This window comes from Megalopta genalis, unplaced genomic scaffold (assembly GCF_051020955.1).
Source record: "Megalopta genalis isolate 19385.01 unplaced genomic scaffold, iyMegGena1_principal scaffold0038, whole genome shotgun sequence".
Taxonomy (NCBI): domain Eukaryota; kingdom Metazoa; phylum Arthropoda; class Insecta; order Hymenoptera; family Halictidae; genus Megalopta; species Megalopta genalis.
In genome coordinates this window covers 1,116,680-1,126,141 of record NW_027476107.1, presented here as the reverse complement: position 1 = coordinate 1,126,141, position 9,462 = coordinate 1,116,680, and positions in this window count along the sequence as shown.

The window sequence follows — 9,462 nt, the reverse complement described above, 5'->3', positions numbered from 1 at the left end:
TTGGCTACGAAGAAACCGTCCATATCGACAATAAAATCTATTGCGGACATCTTAAACGTAAACTTACTTTTTGCAAAATATATGTCTATAGCAACACGCACCTTTCCACTGTTCGACAACGATTTAATTTGCTCCGCGTTATGCTTCATCTATTTATTAACATGCACGCACGCGCACTTCACTATCCACAACGTCGTAAAAATGCAAGCGCAGCCTCTCTAATCTACCCCTCTCTCTCTCGCTCACTCCCTCCAAAACATTTCCTAAAATGTAAAAATGCAAGCGCGATAAAAAAACGCCACATGATTAAATTCGATAAGACAAGAAGACCTCTTAGAAATCGTTTCCAGACTCGTTACAAATGCGACGCATTCGTCGTGCGCGACGGTAACCGTTGCAACGCATCTATCCTCCATCTCTCTCCCACTCCCAAAAACCGCGCTTCGTTCATAGCGGACCAAGCGGAAGAGAGAGAGAAACCGTATCGATGCGTCTATACCCCTCTCTCACTCCACAAACCGCGCAACGTATATTATTCTTCTAACGTTGACGTAGGCTATAGATTCTGCAATCCTGATCTTGCAACCTCCTCTTCTGTCCAACCTATTGTCCCAACACAAATCATCATATTTGGAAATCTTTTTGATTAATTTCTTAAGCTCATCATGCAAAAACTTCATTGTTACAGCAATCAGGTTTGTTTCGTTGTTCTCTTTGAGCATTTGGTAGACTTTCAGTTCCAAACCTACTTCGAAGAGGTTAAAAAGAATTTCGAAGACATTTCTCAGTGCTCTTTCTCTCTCACCGTTGGAATAATCTTTATCATCTCCTTTAGTATGTAGTTCTGCTTCAGATAATATTTGTCTGGCAAGTTCCTCTAATCATCGAAAGAGAGAGCAACAGAGGCAGAATAATACAAATAGTTAAAACCTATCTAAATCTTGATCTAGAAACAGTTCTCACGGTAGTTGTTTTGATTTAAACAAAAGTAACCATATTCTTAATTTAACGATAAAATATATGAAAGTATTTACTAATTAAAGTGATATTATTCGACATAAAATAATGTCTTTAATTATAATCTTTAATCATTTTTGCTGCTGGTTAATATAGTAGATTTGATATGTTTGGATTAAATGGATTACCAGATCTATCACCTGATGCTGCTGCTCTAAAATGATTTGTTATTAGAGAAACTATTTTCATTTTTAGTTGGATAAAGAATGTAAAGGATAAACAGAAAAGAGAGAAGCTTAATCAACCTTTGGAAACATTAAGAAAGAAATTGTCTGAAGACTTTAGATAGGAGCTGCTGCGGGTAAAGTAGATTGTTTTCTTTTTCTTTTTTTCTTTTCTTCTTTTTTTTTGAGGATCTGATTACAGGTAGTAGAGGATTCAGTATAAAGTCTTTACAGGAAAGTTGCAAGCAATATGCGCAACAAGTTAATCAGTCGAAGAAAGGCTCATGTTTGGGTAATGCTGTAAAAGAAGAATATGAAAACTTTGTGAATATATTCCACACATTGAATTTACTGCAGAAGACATTGGAAATATGGGTTCCGGTCCAGAAGTAAGAAATCTAAAGTTGAAAAATGTTCTATGCGGAAGTCCTGAAATTGAAGGAGAAATGGTGGTAATATTATTTATATGATGAATTACAGGAATCACATTTTGTACCACTTCTTAGTAATATTGAAAAAGATATAAAGAGAAGCATGAAAGTTTCTAGAGAGGAAGCTAGTGTTAATGCGATAGATTCAAACTCGAACAATACTTCCAAATCTTACATTTCTATGCAACTACGAGATATTAAAAATAACTCGCACAAACAAAGTGGTCATTCAAGGAGTACACGTAAGGAAAATCGTGAAATTGGTGTAAGCTCTAGAAAACGTAAACATACTGTTACGGACAAAGATAGTAAGGTACCAAAAAGTGGGCACATTGATATAAATGATACTAGCAATGAGGATTCGGAATTTCTTAATGATTTACAAGATGGATCTAGACGGGATGGATTGAGTAATGCTTATCAACGTATTCCTCATCAATTGATTGGACTTATGTATCAATTAGACTTGTCGATTCTTTGCTTACTAAGGAAGTCCATATATAAACATAAATATCCTTCATTATCGTTAGCGTTTGAAAAGTCTTATATTGATAAGTTTAGTAACATTGTTCTTTGCTACGAGAAGAAGTCTATCCATCTAGAAATTGAAGATGTAGACAAATATTATACAGATAATAATATTAGTTATGCCAGATTATTTACTAAAGAAAATCGAAGTTTCTCCATGAATAATTACCTTAATAGTTTTGTTAAACATCTAATCTCTAAGACAGATGATTTATCAAATGATATAGAATACCTTGTTATCTATACTAATTCAAGCTTGAATCTTGCGAAAGGAAACAGATTAAAAAGGGGACGATTTAAAAACTTTTATCCGTGTAAATTTGATAGCATGGAAGAACGTGATATCATATTAAGAGACTTTTTCTTTACAAATGATAATATACAAGGGCGTGGTTTTTATCAATTTGCGCGAGATAAAATAATAAGAGATGAACTTTTAAAGTGATTAGAATTTTCGTCCGCTATGCAGACAGTAATAAAAGATAGGAAATATTCCCGGAAAGAAATAAAAGAAGCATTTTTGGATAAATTAGTATTTGCAGTTAATCAACCTAATAGAGAAGAATTGAACAGCATTATCAAAAGTGAAATGGGAAAAAATAGTAAAGTTCACGACGGTTATGTAGCATTACAAAAAATTGTGTTACGTGATTTAATAGCTTCAGAAAAAGATGGAAAACTTGGAAGTTATATATCTGAAATTACATATGGATCCAATTTATTAATGTCCTTCTTACACAATATGTTCTTGCGTAAAAACATGTTTCTCATCAATTTTGAGGAAAGAAACTGTGGCATATCTGTTGACGTCACTATCAATTATAAAGATAGCATTACTTGTATAAAGCCTCACAATACAAATAATAGTATTGGTTATTATCAGTTATTTCCTTCTAAACGGCAGGAGAAAAAGAATACATTTTCTGTGAATAAGTGCTTCGCTCTTTTCATTGAAAAATTAGAAAAGGATGAGAATATAAAATATTTTGTCATCTATACTAATGCAGACCTAAATCTTACAGAAGAAAAGAAATTCAAATATGAACGATCTAAAAATTTCTATCCTTTACAATTTAATAACATAAATATTTAAAAAAAAGGATATAAGATTTTAAACGATTGTTTTTGTATAAATGAGAATGGTCTTTATCAATTTTCGCAAAAAGAAATGACAAGGCTTTTAAATTTGTTAAAGCTGCCACCTTTTTGGCAGAAAGAAAAAGAAGAAGGAAGACTTTCTGGCGAGAGTGAAAAAGAAATAAAAGAGAAATTTTTAGATAGACTAATATTTGCAGTTAATCAGTGTGACAAGGAAGCATTGAACAGTGTTATTAGAAATGGGATAGATGAGGGTAATGTTCCATATAATTGCGAAGAATTACATGAAATAGCGTTACGTTGGTTAGAATCTCATGAATTTGGCCCTATTACTAAGGGAATAATGGAAAATTTGTTGGGAGATATAAAATATAACAGGTCTAGTTATCAGGAAATTGTCGAAAATATTGATGAAGAAATCAAATTTGCCAGAAGTGTAGTTGGCAGAGAAGGAATATCTGCATTTTATCAATTTTTAAGTTTCTTAATTAAGGGAGAAGGGAAAATATGTCTGGAGGTACTAAAGAAGGAAAGAATAAATTTAGCTACTATGTCGAGTATTTTGCATGTGACAGGAGCTAACGCTGCAAAAGCCTTTAAAGACCTATATGACCTATGGTTCGATGAAGAAGGAAGTAAAACACAATATCTAGAAACTTTAGAGAGAGAGGAGATAAATCTAAGTAATATTTCTAGTATTTTAAGTGGAGCAGGAGCTAACGCTGCAAAAGCCTTTAAAGACTTACATATCCTTTGGTTTGATGAAGAAGGAAGTAAAACACAATGTTTAAAAACTCTGGAGAAAGAAGGAATAAATCTAACTAATATTTCCAGTATTTTGAATGTAGCAGGAGCTAATGCTGCAAAAGCTTTTAAAGGCTTATATGATCTTTGGTTTAATGAAGAAGGAGGTAAAACACAATATTTCAAAACGTTAGAAAAGGAAGGGATACGTCTATCTAATATTTCCAGTATTTTACATGGAGCAAGAGCTAAAGCTCCTGAAACTTTTACAAATTTATATGATCTTTGGTTTGATAAGGAAGGAAACAAAAGACTATATATAAAAACTTTAGAAAACGAGAAGATAAATCTGTCTAATATGTCCAGTATTTTGAATGGTGCAGGAGCTAACGCTGCAGAAGCTTTTAAAGATTTATATGACTCTTGGTTTGATGCAAGAGGAAATCAAACACAGCGTTTGAAACATTTTATTGAAGGGGTCGGAGATGAGGGAAGTAACTTTACGTTGCATAACTTGTCTAGCATATTAAGTAGAGCAGGAGGCAAGGCTAAAGGTGCTTTTCAAGAGTTGCACAGCGTTTGTTTTAATAGCAAAGGACAAAGAACAGAGCTTTTAGAGGACTTCTACAACGCAGGTTTTAGACCAAGTAACTTATCCTCTATACTATGTGGAACAGGAGCTCATGCTTCTTTTACTTTGAAACAACTGCATAATATTTCGTTTAATAAGAAAAGAAAGGAAACACAGCTTTTAAAGGATTTTTACAATGTGGGTTTTAGGCCGTGCGATTTATGTGGTATATTGAGTGCAGCAGCGAATAGTTTAAAAGAATTTCATGATTTTTGTTTTATAAACGAAACAAAAAAGTATTTGAATCGTTTCTTAATTGAGAAGAAAGGTTTTACACCAAAAAATTTATCTAAAATATTGCATGGAGCAGCAACTAAGATTTGTTCTGCTTTAAAAGATTTTCATGATATCTGTTTTGATGGGAATGGAAACAAAACACAACTTTTAAATGATTTCCATAAAGCAGGCTTTATGCCATGCAATTTATCTAACATATTATCCATGACAGGAGATAATGCTACTTCCATTTTAAGAAATTTCCATAAATCTTGTTTTAATAAAGAATCATTTTTGAATCATTTCTTAGCTGAGAAAGAGCTTTTTATGCCAAAGGATTTATCTAAGATTTTATATGGAGGAGGACTTGGTACTTGCCATACTTTTGAAAAGTTGCATGATCTTTGCTTTGATAAGGCAGGGAATAAAACAGATTATTTAAATAATCTTATAAAAAATAGCTCGCCGAATGCGATACTTAATATACTATATAAAAAAGTAAAAAAAATTAAAAAAGCTCCTTTGCTTTCTTAGTAGAAACGGGCCAAAGACAAGATTGGGATAGTTCACAACAAAATGATCCTAAGAGAAAAACCCGTAAGTGTACTAGTAATCAGAGTAAGAGCAAAGGAGGTAGTAAAAATAGCAACAAGCTCTCTGGGATCTTCTAGATAAAAGAGGAGTTAGCGTGACAGCTAGAGAATATCTTGATAGCCCGAGAAATAGCAAGAACATAGAAGAAGTGGTACAAGTAACCAATGTAATTCCTTTTATAGTTCGAAAACGTGAAATTGAAGAAGCACAGCAAACATGTAGGCCGTAGCAATCTTTGCCAAAACAATTGGTTAAAGGAGCAATTAATTTTATAATCCACGAGCTCGCTCTTGATTTTTCTGCTTGTGAAAACACCTGAAATTCATCGAAATCATTTAATAGTGGAAACAGTTATTTCTTCCTTGAGCCTTTTTGACCTTATAAAAACATAAAGTTAATTATTGTCGATGAAGAGCATGATTCGTCTTTCAAAAATAAGAACAGGAAATTATATACATACAATGCTCGAGATATGGCGATAATTTTAGCCAAATTTGAAAATATTCCGATCATTTTATCATCGACTTCTCCACTGTTTGAAAGGATCCATCATGTTAATAACGGGAATTGCAATCACGTGATGTTAACTAAGCGATTTGATGATGCAAATGGAACAGGCTATTAACGATACCTACAAGGAAGGGCTTTCTCCCACAATATGATGTTAATTTTGTTATATAGAAGAGGATAATTTTTTTTTTTAATTTTTTAAAGATTATTTGAGTAGTCTCACCGAAATATTTGTTTATAATAATAGATTTTAATTGTTAATTCGTCCACCGATAAGTTAAGATAGAGTTTGAATAAAGTTTATATATTGGGAAAAATAACGCTTTTTTTCCACCTTCACCGACGCGTGCCCCAGTGTTACATTTTTCTAAACTGCAGAGGAAAGACGCAACTAGCAAGCAATTCGTAAAATTGTAGATATGAAATTCGGCAGGGAGCGAACAGCTCGCTTTGCCAGTCCAGTTCTCTATAAGCGCATTTCCTCTCTGTCCGACTACCTTGCGCTCCATACGTGTATTTTCGATTGGTCTGGTTCCCTAGCGTCTAATACGCGCATCTAGAATCGGTTCGGTTACACTGTCCGACAAAATCAAACTTTTTTTCTGGGTTCCTATAGCCCCTATGAAATTCTTGTAGAGCTTCACTCCCTGAACAAGTATCCGAAAACCGAATTGCTCCATCACCCTCACAGATTTTTAAATAAACGAACTTTTGTAAGAACCCAAAATTTTCGACAAAAATGAGGTATTGCATGAAAAGTACAAACGTTAGAAAGTTCTAATCGGTGTTAAAAGATAGAGGAGAGTTTCCCGAATATAGTGGCATGCAAGTTATTAATTGTTTTTGGTCCTAAATAGCAACAAATGGATGTCAAAGTTTAAAAAAGTGTCGACATGAGCAGTTTCTGTGTAATATTTTTGTATTTTTACGAAAAGTTTTTTGTTCAGCACGAAAACTCTACCCAGGATCGGATTGTGTAGACATTTCTGAAGAAGAAATGGCCCGATAGAAGTGTCGGAACGATGTACATTTCGAGTAGGTCGAGAAAATGTTCGTCGGCAACATGTACACGACGTTTTGCCGCCATGTGCTTCGCTGCTCGTTTCTCTCTGTCCGACGTCTGTTTCGAAACATCTTTAAGACACTTGAAATAAGTTTTTGTAGGTGTCGGCACCTTTCTGACGTGTTGTGTTTACAAGGCCTAGATGAGAATGTGTTGTCGGGCAGCATGGATAGCAAGATTCTACAGAAAACGCACATATTACAACAAACATTTGATTAATTAATCAAGGTTTTTGTTTTTATTACCCATATATATATATACTATTGCTAATGTTCATTTGTTCATTTGTAAATTTGAACATTTGTTCATTTGTACTTTTGTTCATTTGGTCATTTGCTCATTAGTTCATTGATTCAGTATTTGTTAACTTGTTCCTTTGTTTGTATCTTCCTTGTTCCTTTTTTCGTTTTATGATTTGTATATTTGTTCATTCTTGCAGTATTTGTTCATTTGTTCATGTGTTGGATTGTCCGTTTGTTCGTTTGTTCGTTTGTTCGTTTGTTCGTTTGCTCGTTTGCTCGTTAGTTCGTTTGCTCTTTAATTCGTTTGTTCATTTGTTCATTTGGTCACTTGTCTATTTGTTCTTTCGTTCGCTTGTTAACTTGCTCACTTATTCGTTTGATCTTTTGTTCATTCGTTCATTTGTTCATCTGTTCATTTGTAAATTTCATCATTTGTTCATCTGTTCATTTGTAAATTTCATCATTTGTTCATTGTTTCAGTATTTGTTCATTTGTTCATTTGTTCATTTGTTCCTTTGTTTGTTTCTTTCTTTGTTCTCGACAAATGGCCAACAAAGATCGTCTTGCTGGCAAAACATAACGCAATCCGATTATGGTTTCCAAACACCCGTGGTTAACACTGTAACTTCTTGATACACTGTTCTGTGTCGATGTTAACACTTCGATTGTTTCTTCTACCATTAACGAGTCTACTCACGATATTATCGAAAGTCTTAAATTTTAATTCATTAATTCTTCTAGAGCATTCCAATATTCTAGATATTACAAGAATACTACCTATTTTCTCCACTGTTGCGGCCTTTACAACAGCTCGGACCTGTACAAAAATAAGAATGCCAATGAAATGAACAGCAATCAAGTATATAGCATGATAGGAAACAATTTTACCGAGGATGCCATTGTAAAAGTCGGATCTCGTACAAAGAATTTTTCATGATTCGATGAGGGAGGAAATTCCCCACAAATAGCATATCTCAATGCCTCGATGATGGTCGTCTACCCGGTACCATTTCGACCATAAATAAATGTCACCGGTCGAGGAAATGTAATCGTAACTTCTTCATCTTCTTCTTCGCCGAAATTTCAAATACCCCGCAGACAAAGTTTACTTACACTTAACATTCTGTCCGGTATATGCTACTGCAGTTCTAATGAAAATAATTCGACACTTTAAATAGATTATTTGCGAAAAATACAATATATATATAGTAGCCAGATTTACCGCAGTTCAACGTGTGCGATGTTCCGTTACAATTTTGAATAAGTGACAAAATGAATATGAACAGGGAGAATATAACCTTGGAACAATTGAACTCGGGTGAACACAAAACAACTCTATACGGAACTTTCGGTACAGTATTTTAGTCTTCACCACGAGGAGGCGGGGTTGGTCTTTGGAGACTGGAGATAGGGACATTTGACTGTCTACTTAACCTTTTGAGCTGTGAATACTCCTGGCCGAAACGGTTCGTAGGGACGGAGCGCGGCTATCGCTGACCATTGCTGGGGGCGGAATACTTTTTTGCCACACTGAAGTGACTATTCAAGGCGCAAACAGTAATAAGTTATAGTGATTCTTTTGCAGAAGGTTAAATAGTTAAAGACTGTTATTTTTGAGCATTAAAATTATGTAATATAAACATTAACAATTTAAAACATTAAATTTTACAATCAACTAAAAAACTTAATTTGATATTTACAACACACACAGGAATTAAAAATTTAATTGTGTATGAAAAATTTCAGAACAATTATCAATACATAGACCGACATCGCATTTTTTACATTCGTATCGCGTATCGCTCCTTCTGTTACTTTTTACGCAAACAACACACTTTCTTCTGGTCAACTGTTTTGCGCCCGCACGATTCTCACATTTCGACAGAAAATGCCTTTCAGTTAACCTAAACGGTAAATCCTCAGATTTTCTTTTTCCTCCTCCTGCCACGCATCTACTTTGCGGATATTTTCGTAAAATGTCTTTCATTAGTGCTAAATGGAATTCACTAAATTTTTGTTTTGTACCAGTACAATTTTGATGCAAAATATATGCATTATATATGACTAAATCTAACAAGTAGAAAAACAATTTCTTATACCATTTTAGCGTTTTCCTTACTGAATTAAGTGTACTTGACGTGATATCCACTCTGTCTACAGCACCCATCTTGGAATTATAATCCGTTATACACGATAGTTTCACGATGGTCTCTCCTCTACGATA